The following is a 13,324-nucleotide window of genomic DNA, read 5'->3' as shown; positions in this document are numbered from 1 at the left end:
GTGCCCCAGGATACAGTTGGCCTTCCTGGCTGTCTGGATACACAGTTGACTTATGTTCAACTTGCTGTCAGTCAAGAACCCCAAATTCCTTTCAGTGGGATCCAGCATCTCATCCCCCTGGTCCTATTCCCATAGACTTGAAATAGGATCAGCAATGAGCTGAGGTCAAGTGCTTGTGAAATTAGAATCCAACTTGTTTGAGCTGGAAGGGATCTTTGATGATCATCTAGTCCGTGTTCCCTGCAATGGACAAGGATGTTAGCATCTAGATTAGGTTGTTCAGAGCCCTCTCCAGCCTGACACAGAATGCGTCCAAGAATGGGACATACACCACCTCACTGGGCAACCTGTTCCAGTGCTTCATTACACTTACTGTAAAAGTTTTCTTCCTTGAATCCAGTCTAAATCTCCCCTCTTTTAGTTTGAAACCACATCACCCTGTCCTATCATACAATATCCTATTAAAGAATCTGTCCCTTTCTTTATTTCAGGCCAGTGAGTTGAAGTTCAACAAGATCAAATCCTGGGTCCTGAACTTTGGTCACAACAACACAGTGCAACACATTTGATGACGGCAACTATGTCACAGTTTTCTTGTAGCACAGTAGCTTCCAACTCCTCCCATTTGTTTCCCAAGCTGCATGTGTTGACGCAGAGGTACTTTAGCTGGACACCTGGCCTCGTGGCTTTACTGGAGGATAACTTCTTAATTCTTTTTAAGTATTTTCCCTGAGTTTCCTTTTTGCCTTCTACTGCTTTAGTGGTCCCTGGCTCATTATGATAAGATGTAATGCACATGTTTGCCTGGGAATTTGATCTGGGTTTCTGCGTCCCTTCTGATGGGTGCCAATGGCCTGGCTCTCCTTCAGGTGGTTACCAGAACTAGGATCTTTATTCTCAAAGGGCGCTGATCCTGTACTTAGAGGATGATGGCCCTGAACTTAGCAGATGATAATTAAACATTGAACTTGGCCTGCATGGTGCTTGCCTTTGCGGTGCCATTCCCTGCTGACACACCACATCCCGTTTGCCTGTCTTGTTCACCACTCTCCTGCTCATTTGCACTCCTTAGGGGCTGCTTTGGTACCTGTGGAGAGATTCCACCGTCCCTCCCAGGTCTGCCCACGCTGCCTCAGAGCCGTCACTTGTTAGGCGCTCTGACTTCGCAGTTTTAGATGCAGTTTTGCCTGACTGGGAAAGGTCCCTCAGCCTCTGCTCTGGAGCCCATCCCCTTCAAGGCTTCAAACTTAAACGCTAAGGGATATTTTTGTTACATTTTCAGAAAGACTGCTTCCACTTTAACATAGCTTGGAAACAAAACACTCCTCTTTCAACTTCATGATAGCCCTCCACTGATATAGAGAACAATCCAGAAAATTGTTTCCAATACAGTAACAGTCTTCTGTGATAATTTATCTGCAATGATTTTCTTTTACAAAATAAGTTACATAAACTTATACAGCTAGTACACATTTCTCAAGCTGAGTAACTGAGGGCTGAAACATAAGGTAAATCCCCAGGTAGAAAGCCATTAAAAGCCATTTACTATACTACAGGAGGTTCATTTCCTGAGAGCTGTGCCTGACTGAAACAGTAGAAAGCAAACATGGATCCATACACTGCATCTCTGGGTCACATGGGAAGTTAAAGCAACCGCAAACTGCTTTGACCTACATTTTGATTCAAGGGGCTCCAAGTAGCAGCTGGGAAGCAGGAAATGTCGAAGGAATGCAGTACAATCTAGCAGTCCTTCCTTCAGTATTCCAGTACTGCACAATCTTTCACACTTTCCATGCTGTCCAGAATACTTGTGCAAGAAGTATTTCCCAGCTGGAGGGTCAACTATGCCAAGCCATACACTACTTGTGATGATTTTGATTCCACATGCCTAGAAGGACTTAGTAGCCAGCCAGTTCACTACTAATTTTCCTTTTAAAAGGATGTTCCAAATTAGATCAAAGTATCTGCTTTCTACATTTCACATTTATTTGCCATAATTAACCCTACTTTCTTCTGTACGCTGTACCAAAACAAAATAGTGGAAAACACGTTAAACACAGCCAGGCAGATCCAAACAGATTTTTGCCCATTTGAGGTCCACGATAATCAAGGATGCAGAGCTAGAACCTCAGGGCATAAAAGCAAATTACCTGTATATACATGCATGAGCTGCTCCACTCTGAGAAGCTGAAGTGACATTATTTAAAAACCCTTTTTTGGCCAGGAAAAGAAAAATTAATGGATGAGGTCTTAGGGACATAACCTAAAACACCTTTGAAATATAAAATTTTATAATGCCATTATTACAGTTCCTAGCAAGATTCTTCACTGATCTCACCTGATGTCTCCCATTCCTCTCCCAACAAAATCTGGCTCCTATAGCATATTGAAAAATTAATTGCTTTTCTGGATAGATGATTCTTTTTATTTCATCATTTAGCTATTGATGATCTATTGTTCTTTAACTATCTTATTATTTGTCTGCATTAGTGTTACATACCTCTATGAATACACAAGATAGCACTACACTGTAGGAGGAAGCTGACATGCATTTTCCTCCCAGTCACTATAATTTCTGTTCAAATGAATGGCAGTGGTTACCACATGCCAATACACCCAATCATCAACAATTTTTCAGATTTAAGAAAAACGTTTGGTAAGGTACTCTACTACAGAAACTGTATGGACATACTTACTTCTGGATTTATTTTTTTATTCTAAAATTATATATCTATGATAATTTAACTACAAAATGTAGTATATGCTTCAACTGTACAGTAAAATTATAGAGCATGTCTATAAAGAGAATTCTATTAAATCATAAAAATATATTGGAAACAAATGAAGAATACAGAGCTCAATTTGTATGTAACCAGCTTCTAACATTTGAAAACCTTAGTGTAAGTAAAAACAATTTCTTTGCTACGTAAGAAAGATATTATATGCTTTATTTTTTGAAAGTCCACACTTTTACAGTTAAACTTCCAACATGGAATGGATAACTAATATGACATTCATAAATGTGTCTTCTGTTGAGGAGATCCAAATCATTGTCTTTCTTTGAGCAGCCCAAAGCCAGTAGGAAAGGCTCCTGTCAAAGGCATACAATCACATCACAGCTAGAAGTTGATGGATTGATAGGCACCTCACGCAATGCCTCCTTAATTTTTACTACCTCCATAAGATGTTGCAAGCTTCTGTGTTCATTTTAAGAGCGCTAACCAAAACAATTTATACCTCATCCCCCTGCACAGAAGGAGAAAGCCATATTTATGTCATTCATTAACAAAAGTAGAAACAGTATGTAGTTTTCATCACTAGCAAGTGTCTACCTTGACTTCACAGTAATTCCGGGCTTATCTGGAGAAGTTAAACATTAGCAAAGAAGCGATCACTAGCATCTAGTGGGCTGGAGCACCTCCCCTACGAGGACAGGCTGACAGAGCTGGGGTAAACATGTAAACACACACAGGCAAACTTTTTATTTCCCTATTACAGTTCCCCTTCTGACAGTGATAATACTCAACTCTGATTCTTTTCACAGAAATTTCTATTACATATTGGGATGCTGGATGACAGTACATAAAAATTTAAGTCATCTTTTCCCTCTATTCAGACCAGCTATCCATGGCTGAGCAACAGATTCTCTCTGGTTGCCAGCAGAACTACCACAGTGACCTGCAGTCCCCAGGCTTCTTCTGAGAACAAGTTTTCTGTAGATATGGATGATGCAAGTCAGATGGCGACCCTCAAACCAATAAACTATGCCACTGTAAGCAAAAAGATTTCCCTTCATTTCCCTCAATTTTTAAGAGAGATCTCTTAAAAAGCCATCAGAGTCTGTTTTGCAAAGAGCTCATTTCTCCAGTTTATTAGGATACTGATACACAAGTTAGATCATTAGAGCTGTTCATAAAAAGACTAACAGAAAAAAAGGGAGGCAATGCACAATTTTCTCCCCCAATAACTGGGCAAAATGTCCTAAAACAATACTCTCATGAACTCTGCTAACCTTTTGGAGCTTACAGGACCATTTCATACAAATCATGAATTTGAGTAATATTACCCCAATTTAAATATAAGCCATAAATATAGCCCTTAATAATATATATACATATGCATTCAACTGCATTATCAGAGGTGTCTCAAATTTACAGTTAATAAGTCAACTACTGCAAAAAGGCAGTATCCCACTCCTAGAAGAACATCAGAAGTTTTCACACATTAAACAATCCTCTGCTATTACTGTGAAACTAATTTTGAGCCAGCTCAGTCATCTACACCCCTTTGATCATAATAAAGCATATATCCAATTATTATTATAGCAGTTCCAGTTACAAAAAAATTGTGAACTTGTTGAATAAGACTGGTTATGACACTATTAAAGAAACAGCAGAAGACTATGCATGCCTCTTTGAATCTGCTACAAAGGGGATGCCAGTAACAGAGTTACGACATGCATTGTAGAAATTTTCAGCTGTTCACTTTATTTACACTTTCTTGCCTAGAACAGAAGATAAAACATGCTGGCCATAATGTTGAAGTTCAAAAAGCAGATAAAAGTAGATGTGATTTCATTTCACCATTCAAAGAATCTCTCTGATTGCCAGTGACTGGAAAAGAGAACAGGTTCTACTGCTTTGCTTGCTTGTTTGGTGGTTCATTTGTTTTGAGTGAGGAGACGACCCACAACTCAACAAGAACGAATTAGAGGAGATCATAAGTTTCTCTCTATTGCTTAGGGACAAACTTGAAAGGGAAAAATGAAGATTAGCCTGCTGGCAAGTAATTTTTGGCTAGGAATTACTTTTCAATACTGAGTTAAAGAAAAAAAAAAAGACATTTGCAAGTTTTTATGCAGATCCTCATATCCACGGAAAGTAGAGTTTCACTGGTCATGGCTCTGAGCACTGCTCTGACCTTTTGGGTGATGAATCTTCTTATGATACACGTGAGGAGGCAGAATACTGTTTCTATTCATTACTAAAATATTTCTTGCAGGTAACCAGCATGTGTTGTTAGGAGTATTACTTCAGAACATAGAAGCCAGGTCCCCCAGAGTACTAAAGGTACCATACAAACACAAAGCAAAAGAAATCCATATTCCTCTCAACTTTAAGGCACTTAAAATCCTAGATATTTCCAGTGTTGATTAAGTTTTAATTCCTAACTGCAGCATAGCTACAGCAACAAGTCCTTCTACTGGAGATATCATGCATACAAAAATATTTTTTCTGTTGGTTTAGCTAGCAGAAGGTCCTAATTTCTCAGCTACCATAAACTAAGCCAGCAAAAGCACTAGTCAGCACAGCTGCATCTAAAGTAGGAATCTGCTGGTGTTGTGCATTTTATTCATGACTCCTCAGTGATGTTGCTATGGGAACTTCTGAAGAGGGAGTTGCTTATATATGATCAGAGTTTCAGAAGAAGAACAAATTAAAGAAATCAAGAATGACAAGAAACCATACCAACATGGTGTGCCCCATTTACTGTCCTCCTGGAGAACCCCAGTGGAAGAGATGCATTTTTTCTTACTGTCAGTAATCAGACAAGATGAGTATCAAAGCCCAGATTTATAACACGCTTACTGTTCTTAACTATTTAACTACTAACTATTGAACTTTTCTTGAGGTTTTAATTGTAATGTTTGAACCAAACAGGTTTTACCCAACTGCGTATACAAATCTTTCTGTAAATATTCTTTTTACCCCCTTCCATTATTACCTGTGGCCAATCTGCAAGTTTGATCATACAAGTACCTACACTTTGTGGTACTATTCATCACACTTCTCATAAACAGCCAAATCACAGAATCACTGATGTGGGAAACGACCTCTGAAGATTGTCTAGACCAACTTCCTCACTCAAAGCAGGTTCAGCTGGATCTGACTGCTCAAGGCCATGGCCAGTCAGTATCTTCCACGGATTTGTGGAATCAAATCTTTCTATTAGAGCCTAAGATCAGGAAGGCACTGGCAACCTCGGCCTCTTTCACATAACAGATCATCAGATCTCCTGTCCCATTCAGTGGGAGCCTCACATCCTCCTTAGTCTTCCCTTTTGCTTCTAACATACTCATAGAAACTCTTCTGGTTGCCCCTCATGTCTTTTATCAGATTCATCCATAGCTCTGGCTTTCTTAACCTCATCCTTGCATGCTTGGACAGCGTCTCTGTATTTCTCCTGGGCAACATGACCCTGCTTCAACCTCACATGCTTCCTCTGTTCACATTTAAACTTTCAAAGAAACTTTTTGTTCATTTAGATAGACCTTCCTCCACTTCTGTTCAATATCCTACATGTCAGCACGGATTGTTCTTGAGCTTGGAGGAGGTGATCTTTTTAAAAAAATATACAGCTTTCCCAAAAATCTCTTCTTTCCAGGGAAGTCTCCCTTGGGACTGTTCCAAACAGATTGCTCAATAGGCCAGACTCTGCTCTCTTAAGATCCAAGGTTGTGATCCTGCGATTGCCCTTGCTCCCTCCTCTGACAATTCTGAACTCAACCACCATTTCATGTTTACTGCAGCGAAGACTTCTCCTAACATTCACATCAGTTCTTCATTGTTTGTAAGGATCGGGTCCAGCAAAGCTCCTCCCCTTGCCAGCTGTTCAATTGCTTGTGTTAGGAACTTGTTAAAAATGCACTTCAGAAAACAGCTGTATTTCTTGTGTCATGCTCTTCCAGAAGATGGCAAGAGGGTTGAAGTGCCCTGTGAGGACCACAGCTTCTTCCAGCTGTCTAAGGAAAACATCCTATCCTACATCTTCTCAGTCAAGCAGTTTACAGCAAACACCCATCACGATGTCACTCTCACTGGTTCACCCTCTAATCCTAACCCATTAACTCCCAATTGAGGGACAGCTTCATATATTCCAGACACCATTCTCTCACCACAATAGCAACTCCCCCTGCTCACCTTCCTGATCCACCCTATCCAAAACAGGCTGTATCCATATGATACAGCTAATATGAGCTAATCTCTGTGATCCCAAAAATGCAACAGTCCTTCAGTTGCACACAGATTTCTAATTCGTCATGTTTAATCTCAATGCTGCACGTACAAACACTTCAGAGGTACTTTGCTGGAGGTAACAGGCCAAGAAGAGAGAGCAGTAAAGTGATAAAACGACAATGTTCTGCTTATCAAAAAGATTGCAAATGCTTCTGAAATGCAACTGAAATGCACATTTTATTATTACCCTAAAATCACTGAAATAAGAGCTAAACAAAAAGTACACATTTGGTACAACAGCCTACGGCCCTAGTCCCAGTAAACAAGAACTACTGGCTTGCTACCAAAAATACCAAATTGCACAGAAACAGCAATGCAGGTCTGCTTACACCACAAATAAAGCCAGCAAAATTAAGAAAATGTGTAACGTGTAATATGTGTGGTGCAGAGGCACTCAATATAAAAGTCTGCACTGGCTGTAGCATGAGCTTCAAATTATCCCTCAAATGTTGCTGTCAAATGGTAGCTAGGAAAAATAACTCCATTCTGGAGTCTTTCTTTCCTGGACTACATTGAGTAGGAAGTACATGAGCACAGCTATATGACTGGTATCACTGCTTGTTTCAGGGAAACCAAATGGTACATGGAGGAATCTATTTATGAAAAGTCAAACATACTTATGTATGAGAAGCTGTAGTCAGTAAGCATTTATGCTTCACCTTCCTATTATTAATGCTGGCAAAGAAGCACTCAGTCTCTGCTCTTCTCCAGTGTATTTCTGTTTCAATATACATATCAATATTGATTTCTCTTGCTGAGTTACTGTCATATTTAATGAGCAAATATGCGATATGTGACATGTCTTTTTATGCCCTTGATTTTTTTTACATTAGCTCTAATTAATTCAGATCACTAATAATAAATTTTAAAGTGGTCACAATTAAAAAAATCATATGCTGTAATACTGCACAAAACTTATTCTATGCACAAAACCACATACCTTGTCTTGTTCCCTGTCACAAAAAATAGTTGCACAATTGTTAAACTTTTTATTTAGAAATCCCACCAATAACTAAACAATGGAGCTTCAAAAGATATAATCGAAGTGTCAGAAAGAATGCAAATACAGCCTATCTACTTAACTATAAGCAGAACAATTGATTTATGGTGGTGGTAAGTTGGTTGGTTCTGCAGACATTTATACTGAAAATGTAATCTTCTCCAAGATGTTTACTTTTTAACCAATCAAGCATGATGACAGTACTCAGTAATAACAGTTCCAGACAAGAACACTCTAAATCATGGCTGTCCAATGTTTTGGCTTCTCTGGATCACACCAAGTGAAGAAGAGTTGCCTTGGGCCATATTTGAAATACATAATTTACTTAATGTACGTGAGTCTCTCCAGAAGCGATGCCTCCTCTTTCTTTCCACAGAAGCCACAATAGATACATAGAGCACAATAACACTATTTGATAGAGCAAATGCTCAGCTACAAAACTCTAGTTTTCAACAGTCACAACCGTCAGCTATGCATTTTCATTAGCCATGAACACCAGCCTGTATGCTGTGCTCCTAGAAGCCTGCACAAGCAGGCTAATTAGCTTATTAAATTCTTTTATAAAATAACACAAGCCCAAGTTAAATAATGAGAAAATTTACGTGTCTGTTTAATAACAAAAAATAAAACCAAAAAGCGACATGTCTTCAGAGGCATACATGCATGCAGGTAGGCTGAAGTATCATTACCAGCAATTACTGCGTTTTACTTGCCAAGTGGCCCAAGTGCATGTCATGTGTAATATACACGGGTTTCCATTCAACTGAGTGTGTGTGGCAGGTACAAGAGGTGGAGTAAGCACTGCACTGCCCTGTCCACAGGTTCCATTGTTGCCTACACAGTCCACACTTGAGCTACGTGCTATCAACTCTTAAAGCTATTGCTAAAAATCATATAATGATGTTAAAAGTTTATGATCCTCTGGGGCTGCATTACTAGCTGACCAGGACTGCATGCGACCCATGAGCTGGACATGCCTGCTCTATGTTATAATTAACATTTTTAAGCTAAGAAGATGAACTGCAATCGTAAATTAACTCCAGGTATTTCCTTCCTTCTGATGGCTTCAATTTCAAACTACACCTGAACTGTATTGCTCCCAATTTTTGTAAATGATCACAACGCTCACTGTAGCACCAATGAGCATAGCACCTTGCAAAACAAAACATAGGCCAATCCCGGATTCACTAGTCACACCTGTATTCACAAATATCGTATCCAAGCAGAAGACTTATACAACAAAACAACACAGCACAGAACTTCACATCCACATAACATTTGTTATACAGATTTTTTTTATTTCAGATTAGCCCTTCTCTCATCCGATGGTCTAAACATTCATTTGAGTTTTGTGTGCATTAGTGTACTTCTGGAATGTGTCCTCCAGTTCTATATAGTACAAAAGGAACTCAATCTATGTCTCTAAGATTATAAAATAATATGAACCAAAGCACAGTAAATGGATGCGATCAAATGTGATTCAAAAGCATACTCCTGATTGAAAACAAAGCACAAAGGGAGAAGCACCCAATAAAGTCACAGAGAGCTCTGTCATTCCCTTCAGTGAGAAAGAAGTTCATTTCTCTGTTGCTCTGTATTTATTTCTCTCCTATCTTTCAGCTTAGGTTTAGTAATACATGAAGAGAATAGTAGAATCAACAAATGCAATGGAAGAGCAGTTTATTAAATACAGGAAAACTTTGCGGATGTGATTTTTTTTTCTAGATTGTTTGTTTACTCAGATTTTTCCTGTTTTGACAGTCAAGCCCTTAGAGCTAAAGGAATGGGATATCGTTGGTGGTACTTCCAGACATGTGTTCACAAATGTGTTTCATGGTCAGACCGCCAAGCCCCAGCTCACTACTCTTGAAAGCAATAGGATTCTACAGAGAATGAACAGCTTGTCCACATTCAGTAAGCTGTACATCAGAGCTTTAAAGAGCACTGCTGCGATGGCAAGCTGACATACATAAACATCAGATTTTCAGTATCCTTTTGTCCAAAGTACTTTCCTCAAACATACCTCTCCTCACTCTTGCTGATACATAGGGGAAAGAAACATGAGGTGGTATAGTGCAGCGTATGTACTGAACACAGAAAGTTACTGCAGAAGGGGCTGTTTAACAACCTCATACCCAGAAATAATAAAATTTTTCTTTTGTATTATCTAATCCATAATGTTGTATAGGGGGAGAATCTCCTTTACATGATACATACTTTTCATTCTTCTAAAAAACATTCATCCCGTGATTTATTATTCACATAAAAATTATTAGGTGATTAATGTATACTTACCCTGTAGCATGGACATGATGTGAAATTCAGACATACATTATAAAGACAGTATATATGATATTAAACTAAGCCATTTAATAGTGCTTAATATGGTCATAAAGCAAGTGGCAGAACGCTGTTCAGATTATGTAGATAAACCTTTTAGCATGGTTAATCCTTATACACTTTAAGCCACATCTTTTCTACAGAAGAGCTTAAATACCAGCTGCTCTCTAATACTTCTCACTGAAGACATAGGAAATGCTAATGTTTCTGACAAACCAGAGGATGCATCCAGCCTACCTATGCTTTCAGAAAGCATACTCAGTATTTGCAGTCTTCAGTAGGTTTGGGAGGACAAATTAAAATGAAAAGTCTTCTTTTTTGTCCCAGTCTTTAACAGATGTATCACCAATTTATGCTATGAGAATCTTCCTGTCATTCTTGCTCTCTATGACACCAGAGCTGAAGCCTCAGAAATCAGTAAGATACCGTTTAGATTATATACAAGATTTTATTGTTTTTCAAGAGAGGGGGACTTCTGGCAATGTAAAGACTAGGCACAACAAAGCTTTACAGAATTGTAAAGTTTATAGGGAAATAGAAACTACAGGAAACATGCACTTCCTATTTGCTTCCTATTTGCTCTGGTTCATACACAGTCTGCAACGTCACTAGTAGCTTCTCCCCAACTCTCCTAGGAGATGCAGAGATCCGTATAGCTCATCAGATTAACTGCCTATGCAGGCTCCCTCTCTACAGCTTTCCAAATACATATGCTTGTCCAAGTTTCACTGGCTGACAGATGTTCTCAGAATCACGTACCTTTATGATGTTCCTCTCAGTACGCTCTGCAGAGTCCTCACCTCATCCAGAAAGGATAAGGCTTCAAGCACAACAGAATCCTTGTTGTGAAAATTGCTACACTTAACGTAGATGTCACTTGATCGCCTGTCTTCCTATCCAGATGTGGTAGGCCTAAAAGATGGGGTAAAAAATGAAGCGACTAAAATCACAATCCAAACAGCAGAGGGACCACATGCACAGCACAGCATATCTCTGCAATCCCAAGCCACAGGAACCCTTGGCCCATTAGCTCTGTAGCAACTTCATCTCATTCCCTGTGACAGAAAAGAAATGAACCTTTAATTATAGACCCCCATTCTTGTTCAATAATTGAGGAGCACTTCTTCCGCCATTTGCCCACGCTGTTCCTGCCACTGCTGAATGCCTATTTTTGTCTTTTTGAAGCTTCCCTCACCTGTATCACACAACTGCTGCCCACACTGTCTCTCACAGCAGCTGTTTCTAACTGGCTGCTTAGTCACAGCTGGAAGAAATAATTAGGTCCCACATTAAGTCTCTTCAGCTGCTGCTGAATATAAAGCATACATTTTATCACTTTCATCCTGCAGGAATTATTGGTGGATCTTACGTAAAGTACATGGAGGGTCTGTAAAATACCTAGTCAAATTCTGCTAAGGTATACTGCAGCTTTTCATTAGTACAACATGAGAAGAGATTTTGGTGTCGTTCCTATGGTAGTCTGGAATTAGATTAAATTTTCTCTTTCCAATCCTTATGTATATTGCACTTAAAAAAACATTTATTTAGGTGCATCTAGGTGTCCTGAATTTTCCCTGCAAGAATGAGTGCATATACAATTCCCCTGATAAACCTAAAATGGATTTCTAATAATGGCTACAAAGAAAAAACATGGCCAACAACAAAACCAACTGTGTAAAGTGCAAGTGTGCCAAAGCTTACCTGGGAAAAAAATTAAAATAGATTAATTCCTACAAATAACTCTGTTCTACGTTATGTATTTCAGCAAAGTTGTAGCATTTAACCACAGCGTTACTATGAGAATCTATTTTAACAAAACAACTTAAGGATGCTAAAAGGTCTTTTCTACAGTTTAAGGCAGAAGCTGCATTCTATTTCCTTAAAAATCACAAGATGAATTTGCATTCTTCCAGTGCTTGGCCAAGGAAAATTTCATTAAGGATGCTGAACTCTAAGAATGCAAATCATGTACTGCAGTGGTTTTGCTGAGATCTTCCTATGCATAATTATGATGAATGCCTTCTTGAAATTGTTCTGATATATGTATGTTCTTCATTATGGATGGTTGCTTTTGTAAATAGTTATTGATACAGCATATCCAGTTTTATGCTTTCTAAAAGCCTCAGAACTCTATAATATTCGTCCAGCCAAGACTCATAACTAAGAATAGATAATTTTTACAAGAACAACTGAACAAACCTAATCCAGATTACGCACCTGCTTTCAGACAGCATGTGTTTCTGCCAGCCTCTTCCAGAGCTGCTGGGGCAGCTGGGATTGTTTTTGCTAGTGCTCACGAAGTAGAAGAGTTTGCAGTGTTTTTAAGACTGTCAAAGACGGTCATGTTTTCCAGAGCCCCCTGGAAGGAGAAGGTTGAATAATAATGTTTTCAGTTCCTTTGTCATTACCAGCAATGTTGATTTAGAAGTGAACGTTAACACTTGCAGAATGTAAGCATGTTATCAGAACTGCTCTAGTAGTTTACGGGCTCCCTACAGAAGGTATTATGAGTGACAATTTACACCATACTGTATAATAGTGACACTGTAATCCATCTATGACTCTTGAAGGACAGAGAGATGAACTACAGGACATCTTGAGTCATGTCTGCCTCTAATTTACACAACGGGCAATTCTGTATACAGTGGGACAAGAGTTAAGAGGATACCACAAACCCCTGCTTTTCTTCCCTCCAGCCCAAAAGGACTTCTCCCTGTTAACTAAGTTGTTGTGGCCAATTCAAAACACTCTTGAGACCACAGTGCACCCAGTCTGTCTAAGGATACAGACATAAAGCCCCATATGCATTCCTGCTCAGCCGCACTGGAAATAACAGCGCATGAGCTGAAAATCTTATTTCTAAACATTAAAACTATACATATTCGTAAAACGGCAGCATAACAGTTGTAATCAGATCTTCTGGAAAGAAAGAATGAGAATTTAATAGGCAATAATTTATTTATAGAGA

General features: G+C 39.0%; 1 long non-coding RNA gene across 6 annotated transcripts in view; it reads right to left on the bottom strand.

Annotated features, from left to right (window-relative positions):
- LOC110399833 overlaps positions 1 to 13,324 on the bottom strand; it is a 296,244-nt gene that overhangs the window by 140,295 nt on the left and 142,625 nt on the right. For all 6 annotated transcript variants that reach the window (XR_002439427.1, XR_002439428.1, XR_002439429.1 and 3 more), the window contains 2 exons: positions 12,574 to 12,715; positions 11,116 to 11,268 (listed from right to left, as the gene is read on the bottom strand). This is a non-coding gene — a long non-coding RNA (uncharacterized LOC110399833). The remainder of the gene's footprint in view (positions 1 to 11,115; positions 11,269 to 12,573; positions 12,716 to 13,324) is intronic.

The sequence above is a fragment of the Numida meleagris genome, chromosome 5 (assembly GCF_002078875.1).
Source record: "Numida meleagris isolate 19003 breed g44 Domestic line chromosome 5, NumMel1.0, whole genome shotgun sequence".
Classification (NCBI taxonomy): Eukaryota; Metazoa; Chordata; class Aves; order Galliformes; family Numididae; genus Numida; species Numida meleagris.
The sequence above is the reverse complement of the archived record's forward strand: the minus strand, read 5'-3'. Positions and strand labels throughout refer to the sequence as shown.